Genomic DNA, 10,606 nt, shown 5'->3' with positions numbered 1-10,606 from the left:
TGGAGCTCCCTCTCAAGGGAAACTCGCATGGCCTTTTACTCACCAAACTTGAGATATTTGCGAACCACTATCCTCCGACTAGTAGGCAAGTACACCCGATAGTTGTGAGGTGTATCAGTGTACCCCACAAATATCCCCAACTCTGTTGTCGGCTCAAGCTTCTTCCATGCATCCTTTGTCACATGACAATATATCGATGAGCCAAAGAACCTAAAGTGAACCACATCTGGTCTCTTACCGGAGAAAGCTTCCTCTAGTGTCTTCATCCCAAGTATGCGATGTAGGCTTCTATTCTATAAATAGATCGTTGTGTGGCATGCCTCAGTCCACAAGTGAAGTGGTAGGCCTTGGTCATGCAGCATTGCCCATGCTACCCCTACAATAGTTCTGTTCTTCCTCTCAGCCACCCCATTCTGTTGTGGGTTGTGAGGTGTCGTCAACTCTCGTTTAAGTCCTTCCACTGCACAAAAGTCCTTAAACTCTTGAGAGACATATTCTCCACCGTTGTTGCTTCTAAAGGCCTTGATCTTCTTCCTTGACTCTTTCTCGACCAAAGCTTTGAACTCAGAAAACTTTGTGAAGGTTTGGTCCTTGTTCTGCATGAAATAAATCCAACATTTATGAGAATAGTCATCAATGAAAATCACATAATACCTTTGCTTCCTTGTGGATGTCGTTGAGAACGGTCCACACAAATTAGTATGAACTCTCTCTAAGATAGCCTCGGCTCGAATTTCTCGATCATGAAAGGAAGACGTGGTGTACTTTCCCAAGGTACAACCTTTGCATGTGTTAACTTGCTCAAGTTTACCTTTGGGAAGTCTTGTAGATATCTGTTGCATTATCTTCAAAGCCCCATGATGCAAATGGCCCAACCACCTGTGCCACAACTCGCCAATGTCTTGGCTTTGCACCAATTCTGCTTTCGTACTCAATGCTACACAATCATATACCTCTAGTTTATAGAGATTCTTCACCTGAATCCCTATCCTCTTGGTCTGACCCATGGCTATGTGTCTTAGGAACGTCTTTCCTTTACTGAAGACAACATCATTGCCTTTGTCCTCCAATATCACGACCGATACCAAGTTCTTCTTCAGTCCAGACACATACATCACATATGTCAAGGTGAGAGGAGCTCCATGCTCCCTTTGAAAAGCAATAGTGCCCACTCCTGAAACACTATACCTACCATCGTCACCTATCTCTATGCACATCTTGAGGTCTTTCTCCTCCAAGCCATTGAATAAATTTTTATCACCGGTCATGTGGAATGAGGCTCCACTGTCAAGATACCAGACACAACCCATCATTGATGACACCATGCATGCGATGAGGGTAAATTCCATTTCGAACTGAGAGGCTAATGCCTCACCTTCCGATCCTTCCGAGGATCCCTTCTTAGACTTCTTTGATGGGCAATTAGTCGCATAATGTCCCATCTCGTGACAATTAAAGCATCTTACTTTAGACATGTCACCCTTCTTCCCTCCATGAGAAGAATTCGATTTGAAATGGGAAGCCTTCCCCTTCCCTTTCCATGCCTTACTTGCTAAGGCTAGATTTTCTTCATCATCATTCTTGGATGAAGAACCATCACGTGTGATCCTTCTTATCTCCTCCTGCCTAAGATTTGACCACAGCCGTTCCTAATCCGGTAGTTTCTCCCTTCCATTCACAGAGTCATGGTAGCTATTCCAACTCTTTGGAAGGCCAAGGAGAGCATGGCTCACCATATCATCATCGGCAGTAGTTATTCCCACACTGTCAAGCTCATCTCTGTAGGTGGTGAGCTTGTTCAGATATGTGGAAATAGTATCACCCTTCTCCATCTTGATTCTTCGAAGCTTATCCTTGAGCGCCAATTTCATCTGGTCACACGTGTTCTGGTAGAGGTCCTTCAATGTATTCCACATTGAAAATGGAGTATCCTTCCCATGGAGACTCGAGACAATATGGTCTCGAACTCCCTCAAGGATGATTCATTTTGCTTTCGCCACACACTTCTTCCACTCAGCCAACTCTTGTGCATTAGTTGAATCTAGATTTGCAATTTCTTGATCAATGAATTCCTTCAAGCCATTGTCTTCTAATACAGCCTCCACTCTACCTTTCCATGCTATGTAATTCGAGCTACCTTCCAAGGCATACTCGAGTCTCAAGCCATAGAATTCCATTGGCCAACCTTGAAGTATGATATGAATTCGATTTGCACCTACAACCACGAACTTCAAACTTCGAATTCTCTTCTCAGTATACTGTTCATAGCTCCGATACTGTTAAGTCCCAAAACTGCCTCTTTTTCAAGCAATTTCTTCATCCTTCTTCCCTTGTTTTCCCATGCCAGTGCATCCTAAACCATCAAAATCCATTGCATGATTGATTCCAGGAGTACATTTTAGTGATTTTCAAATTATATTATTATGTGTGTTATTTGGATAGGGTTTTGTTTTTCAGCTACGGAATGTAGCCACTTTCCGCAGCTAACTGGCAATTCCGCAGCCATCTCCATACTTTTGCAGGTTACAGGTGTCGAGAAGAGGAACGAGCCACATGGGTAGCTAAGGAAATGTCAGTACATGGATAGAGTCCTATTCGTTTGATCAAATTCGAGGAGAAAGACCCCGGTCAAAGGGGAGTCAACGGAGAAGTCCTACAGCAGCTAGAACTCTGTTTTGGCACGCAAATGAGTCTGAGGCATGTTCCTGAAGCTAAGGATTCGTTTTTCCACCTGCATAACCATATCCAACATCCATATTCAGAGATTTATTGTTTATTCCAACCGGAGACTAAATTCTTGGATGCACGACCTGTTCACATGTCTACTATAGAAGATTTTCCTCTTAGAAACAGTTATTAATTTTTCCAATAAATTTTAGCGTTTGGAACACAGAACTAGTTAATGTTTTTACTGTTGAAGTAGTGTGATTTTCATTTGTAATCAAGAGACATACAGTCCTTTGTTTTTATATACAAAAACTTTGTTTTCTTATATGGCTACCTGAGCGTGTGAAGTAAATTTTCATTGCTAGTCCAAGGTCGTGCAGAGGGCCCCTGCATGGTTGAGGTTCCTTTTTGTTTCTGTGTATTTACATTTGTTGTTTTTCTTTCGTTCAACTGTATATTTCTTGTGTTTTCATTTATGTCCATAATCGTTCTAACATTGTATATATTGCAGCTTTTGTCACTTGTTTTTACTAACCCTGATAAGTGCATTTCAGTATCACAGTAGTTCTCTAATTTCTTTTATGCTCGAGCTTCTTAGTTGTAGTTTTGAAATTGAATTAAGTAGCATCTTTAGACCCACTTCTTCTGTTGTTCTTTAGTTTTCAAGTTCAAGTTGTTTTATGCCTTTTAGGATATTCACTCATTACATAAGTGCATGTTTCTGTAACCTTTCGTTAATGGTTTACCCTTAAACTAATTGGTGAAATATGGAGTTTATGAATGATATTTTCTTGTTGTTCAGTACTTTTCCTTCTTAGTATAGTCACTCATATTATAAGCTAATATTTCCAGAGCCTTTCGTTTAATGATTGATCTTCCAACTAATTGGCGAAGTGTTATGTTTATAAATGAGATTACTTGTTCATTAGCTTAGAGTTAGATAGTTTGATGTCATTTACTCATGTTATAAGCTAATATTTCCAAAGCCTTTCGTCGATGATTGATCTTCAAACTAATTGGCGAAGTGTTATGTTTATAAATGAGATTACTTGTTGTTCATTAATAGTATAGTTGCAGTTTCAGTTTTGTTTCTTGCCTTTAGCTTAATTGCAGTAGTTCATTAGACTTTAATTTTGCAAGTAGAATAGATAGCAGAAGTAGTTTTGCTTCTAGTATTTCATTCTCAGTTTGATATAGATCGTTGCACTTCCATTTTCTCATTCAAGTTTTGACTTTGTAGATAGTAGTTCTAAGAGTCTTTTAAGCTCATATTTTGGAAACCACTACAATAGCAAGAAGATAAGCTTTGTCTTCACTTTCTTGTTTTGAAAACTCCACTTCCAAACTTGGCCTAAAAAGCACTTTTAGACTCTCACTTCAGCAATAGATTAAGATTTCAATTACATTGTAGAACCCTAGGAGTCAAAAGAACAAAACCCCAAAACAACATAAACTTAGAAATAGTGAGGTAAGAAAGGGTTATTTAGCACATAGAGTGCACTACACTTCATTAGTTTATGACACCTGGATTGATAATTTATGTAGCAATTTAGGACACTAAATTGACTAAACAAATATCATGTAGAAAATCTTTGTGATAGGTTAACCCAATAATGCAATATAAATCAAAGCAGAATATTATAAACTACTTCTACTATCAATTTGTGGAAGCTTAAAGATCGAGCTGAAAAATATAACCAGAAGAAGAAGAAACAATGGCATAATACACATGAAAATACTTTGGGGAAAGCCTCAGCTAAAAACCCCACACTATTATATTATTATACATGGTGGAAATGCATAGGAATTATACAAAGCCTTAACTCTCACAGCTAGCCAGCTCTCAGTACAATCCTCACAGATGCTCACAAGAAATCTTGGCTTCTCTCCAGCCTTCCTCTCTACCCTCCAAGATCCTATTTCCTTGTGATGTTCCTTGTGGATGATTTTCCTTTTACCAAGTGGAACACTAATCCTCCAAAACTGCGCAATCCTCAAGGATGAATCCTTGATTGCATGCTTGAGTTTTATCCATGAGAAAACACATACAACTAATAGTACAATGTCCTTGAACATTAATCTCAACTGGGTCTTTCTCAGAATAGACATGCATGAGTTTCTGATGAGGGAATCTTCAGTTAACTGGAGTAGCACTAGTTGAGTGCATTAATGCATCAACTGATTGTTAACTCACTATCAGTTCCTCAAACAGTTTAAAACTAATTTAACTGGACTTAACTCAGTAAACTGAGTTAACTAATTACAACTCAAATGTAACTCAATCTTATCTCCTTAATTTAAGGGATAACTCTTGCATGACTTCAGAAAGACTTCTAACTTGAATTTCTCCAACTAATTAATTTAAAATAAATTAATTAATTATTTCCAAGTAGATGTTAAGACTAAATTCGATTTTAATTCACAATTTAATTCAAGGACAAATTAAATTGGAATATTATTGTTGTCATATTTCAACGAGATTGACAGGATGATTAAGACCTATGAAGGCCTCATCCATAATCTTGTGATGATGTACCAAAGCTTGTAGCATTTTGCATTTCAAAGAAACATAAGAACACTCTAAAATGTCTTCTTGAAAGAGTGCAAATAATTTATTATCCAACATGTAGTTTCCTATTATTTCTAAAAGATCCAAGGAACCATTATTTCTAGTTTTCCCAAGATCATGTTTCCAAGTTATATCTACATTAGTGTTGTGGACAATTATTTACTTTAGAATTTTTTATGCATTTAAATTTATTCAATAAATTATGATTACAACCATTTAATATAGTGAAATATCAAACAAAGATATACCAATTCAATCCTACAATTTAGTATCCATGTTGGTGAGACGAACAAGCCATAGGAGTACTATTTATGGATCTATGGTACCCATGTAGAGTAGAGATATATTCATATAGATAAGTATTGGGTTGGATTGCATACTTCAATTTGTGTCATGAATATATATGCTTTAATTGTGAATTTGAAATTCCAACATGATACTTTTCCTTTGATGGTTTCTATAGGCATATGATTGAAGGATTAAGGCCTTGGAGGCATTCCAATACAATCAAAGAAATTATTGAAGCAATGTATCCAAAATAGTTAACAAGTGCAAGTTTGCAATGAATGCGATAACAATAGATGTGGTTGAAAAACAATGACATGGTCTCATTGTGGAAAGAAAATGAACATTGATTATGATGTTATTACCACGGGGGGGAAGGTGTGGATTAGAATGTAATATATTGGTTTTGAGATTTAAATTATGATACATTAAATCATGCATTTCAAATAATGAGTATATTTCAAAGTCAATGCTAGTCAAATCTGCTCCAATCTGGTCGAATACAGATAAATTCGGTCCTATGACAAGGTCCAAAATTTGGCCTACAATTACCCCAGAATAAATTTGGCCTAATCATAGAAATTCATCCTTCACACGTATGAGCTACAATAGATAAAAAATTCAGTCAACGAGGGAATATTCTTCTATGCTTTGACTTGTCTTCTCTCTCTTTTGACTCAGCTTCTTCTTCCTTCGTTTGGGTGTAGAAGATACTTGTAGATGTGATGAATGAATGATCTCCAAGTAGGTCAAATAGGTCTCCAATATATAGTTGTCCGGGAGGGTCGAATAGGTGCCACTTAGAGGGCTAGGTCGACTTGTCCTAAGAGGGACGACTTGGTCATCTTGTGGACTTATACACTCAAAAATAAAATTAATTTTTTTTCTTTTATATGTCCAAATGGTACATGACATAAATAATTTTTCTTTTGACTCAAAATAAATTATTTTGACTCTAGCATGAACAACATGCTTGACAAAAATATAACAAGTACATCAATGATAAATATACATTATGAAGACCGAACCTAGTTACAATTTCAACACTCCCTCTTAACTACACAGGTATTCATAATGACTCATCAGGATATTCTCAAGTTAAAATATTCTATAAGAAAGGATCTAGATTGATACTTTGTTAGAAAATTAAATCACAGAGCAATGGAACACATAAATATTATGGAAACAAAAGCATAGAAACACATAAAATAAGAGAGACACATATATATGTGGTTCACCCAATTTGGTATATGTCCATAGAGAAACAACCAATCCTTCCTTTTATATTATCCAGCCAAAATGAAGAGATACAACCTACAACAGATCCATTGTAATTTCCTCTTCGCTCTCACACAGTCTCCTCTCTTTTTCTTGCTCAAAATAATAATACACAGTCATAATACAATTCCCTCATATAAAACAAGGGTTGCCTTTTAGGGAAAAAAACTCTAAATTAACATAACCTCTATTGTCAGATCATCTGCCTAATAAACGACCTAGATTGACTATGAAATTACAATATTTTACAAGGCAAATTTTCATCTATTTTTAGCTTCGGGGGAGCTGCCTCCGAACCCCCTTGCTAGGGGGGACAACCCCCCCAGACCCTCGTGGGGGGGACAAGTCCCCCCCCCGCATGGAGGGGTATATAGTCTTCCTGGGGTATACACCTGGCTTAAACAAGACCTTTGAATCAAGAAGAAAATCAGGCTCCACACCCAACATAAGAATCATTAATAACATCATAACCAACATTGTCAAATGACCAAGGCCTTGACAAGTAAGTTCTATCTTTTTTCCCCAGGAAAAATCGTAATTTTATTCATAATGAGAAAAATTACATGTTGTGGATGCTAAAAAGCATATGCATATTATCTGATCCTGATTTCTCAAAATCCAAAATTAAAAAATAAAAACTGATCTATTATTTTCTACCTTTCTTATTTTCCACTTTACGCCAACCACCAGTGTTGGGAGTGGATATTACAATGGACATTTGATTCTCTTTTGAATTTGTTGGATATTCTTTTTTAGAATCAGAGCCCTTTGATCCATTAATTCATTTGCTGCCACTTACTTCCTTTCCTGATGTGTACGACTCCTACTGTTTTAGAGAGTTGTTGGGCCTCAGAATGCATGTGAAGTTGTGTTCTATCTCGTCCCTTTGTGAGTTGTTCTGAAAGTTCTATACATTGTTATCTGCAATATTTCATGTTGTCTCTTCTTCTTCTACTGCTTCTTTCAGAGGCTCAGTGCATTGCCAACCTTTTGGATTTTGGTATTGTTTCTTATTTCTTTCGAGGTCTTTTTTAGCTTGTGGACAGGCATTATGAAGGTGACCTATTTGCAAACATCCACGACATTGGAAAGTCGTATTTTTGTAATCAAAGGTTGATTCCATTATATATTATTGTGGATCAGTACCATACAATTCGGTAATCCTTGGCTAAGATCTACTTCGACGCATATTCTGGTGAAAGTAAATATGCCTCTTGTAAGTCTATCATCATCAATCTTGAGAAATTTACCCAGGGAGTTCCCTATTCCTTCTAATACTTTATGATGCCAGAAGTGTAGTGGAAGATTGTGTAGCCTCACCCATACAGGTATTTTAGATGCCACCATAGTGGTGACATCAAAACCTGGGAACCAAGGGGTCATGAAGAGCCCTACATTTCCTTAGAACCATGGTCCCTCATTGAGGGCATATTAATTATCTTTAATTGTGTTGAATATGACAATAAAAAACCCTTTGGAGCATAAATGAATTTGATAATTCGGTGTCCATGTAGTCCATGAAAATATCCACTCGTGTAAAGCGTCTAATTTGGGCCAAAATCCCCCGGATGCGGGTGGCAATTAAAGCATTTAAGGCTATGATATGGGGCGACGGCGGGAAAGATGGCCACTTGGCCCCCTGCAACCATTCCAAGACCAGCCTGATTAAACCTCATGGCACCTTGCAGGCGGCATTTTAAGGCCTGCTCTTGCCGAGGCAAAATCATCAACTGCATAACCATGGCTCCGATGATTCACCCGATCATTCTCTCCCTGTTTCATTGTGCATGCCATCCACAGGCGGAAGCGCCAACTGAGCGAACCAGCACAGGACGCAGATGTTGGCTTGTTTTCTATCTGGATTCAGGTAATGGCTTCCACCATTCCCATACTAACTTTGCTCTTCTGCTCAGTACTCTAGCTTCCACCATTCCCATCACACTTTGTAAATTTCGCTCAGCATTCCTCTGTCATCTCTTGTTTCGCCCCCCTGAATCTGCAACTATGCCTACCTCCATCATGGTCCGCCACTGCATGCGTAGTTGTCACGGTGACATGCGCGGTGGTAGCTCCCGCTTCTCTGCTTTACACAGCCACAATTTGGCTTCCCCTGCCTCCTCTGCTGAAAATCCCTGCCTATTCAATGCTACTAGTCAATATCTGAACACCATAAGTGGTAGAGGCAAAGCCTGCCTCCATTGCTCCAGACGCAATGAGGCAGTTATGTGCACTGCTACCTTCCCTCTACCTCAGCATCATGTCCCCCACACGACGCAGTTCCGGTTCCAGAGCTCCATGAATTGCCCGGTCATAGTCGCCACCGTCTCCATCTACATTTTTGAAGAGCCTGAGCCGCAAATACCCATGAGTACTTCCCTGGAAGAGACGAACAGGACCGATCCAAGCTGGCACAGAGATAACGTTGACGAGCTAAATGGTAATGGAGGTCGGCATAGAAGACATGGAAAAGCCATTGCTGGCAGCTCGCATGATGCTTCAAGCGTTCCTAGTGACACGCGGGCAGTGGACAACCGTCTGGAGAACACGTTGCGCCAGCAGGATGCAGATGGTAGCAGGGAGGGAGGTCGTCAGGCTGAGGGACGTGGAGGGGCAGACAACCCGGATGACTGGGTGTGTCCTGTCGTGGAGATACCCACTCCGGATGACTTAGCGCCGTATGTCACTCCTGACAGGTGGCAATTCACTTAGTTCTGGTTTTTTTTTGTCTTGCTTTTATGTCCTCAAGGAAATTTGATGGCTGGGTGGTCCAGTCAGGACAATTTGTGGTTTTTCTAGGTGGTTTTGCTCGTTTTCAGGTTGGTTTTGTTGTTAGCTGATAGGCTGGTTTATTCAGGAACTTGTGGGTTAATTTTTGGATGTTTAATGGACTGGTTTCCCCTTTGTAGGGGCAGTCTCAGACACTTTTCATGGTTGTGTGTTAATCAAGGCCGGAACCCTCTATGGCCGGGCTACTATGTAACTTTTTTGTATTATATCAATAGATTAACCTTATTTAGAAAAAAATAAAAATAAAAATAAAAAATAAAAAAATTGGGCCAAAATCCATTAAATCTACATATGACTACTTTAGTATGAAAATCTGAATAAATCTCATTTACCTCAGGCAGAGAGATTGTTAAGGTTGGTATCTGGGATTTTTGCTCCACGATATAGGGCCAAGGTAGTTCTGGAGGTGGTGTTGGTTTGGTTTGGGCTTCATCATTCCCTTTGACTGCGTCTTTAAACGAGCATGTGCCCTTTGAGCTGGTTCCAAAGCATCCGCCTTGTAATCTCAAATTGAGGATGATGGTCGAATCTGAGGCAACACCATAATCCTGTAGTGTGCAATTATCATGTAATATTTGTCTTGAATAAATCAAGCTTTGCATGCATGTTGATATGCCTAGGTGTGTTTGAATTTCGCACTTTAATTCTTGACTCTGCCTCCCCTTCAAGATCCGCTTGCAAACTGTCCTTCTTTGTAGCGTTCTCATAAATATTTGGATCAGATTTGGGTTTCTGGTGAGTGGATCTGTCTAAGAAAGGGGTCAATCTACTACTGAAGGTTTTGGATCTGATAAATTTGGCCAAAGCAGAACTCTTTCTATTACTTGAATCGCCATGTTTGGGCCATGGAATCTTTTCCTTGGGTCACACTCCAGATATGTCCAGAGAAGGTGCAAAATATTCACTGAGGATCCAAGATCTTTGAAAGTGAAAGGTAGATCGGGCTCAATATTCCTTGGAGGAATGAATATGCTAATTTCCAGAGGAAGTATCTTATTTTCAAACCCTCGGCTCAGTTGG

Source organism: Pinus tabuliformis, chromosome J (genome assembly GCF_031772625.1).
Source record: "Pinus tabuliformis cultivar Carrire ecotype Pingquan chromosome J, CPIR1, whole genome shotgun sequence".
Taxonomy (NCBI): domain Eukaryota; kingdom Viridiplantae; phylum Streptophyta; class Pinopsida; order Pinales; family Pinaceae; genus Pinus; species Pinus tabuliformis.
The sequence above is the reverse complement of the archived record's forward strand: the minus strand, read 5'-3'. Positions refer to the sequence as shown.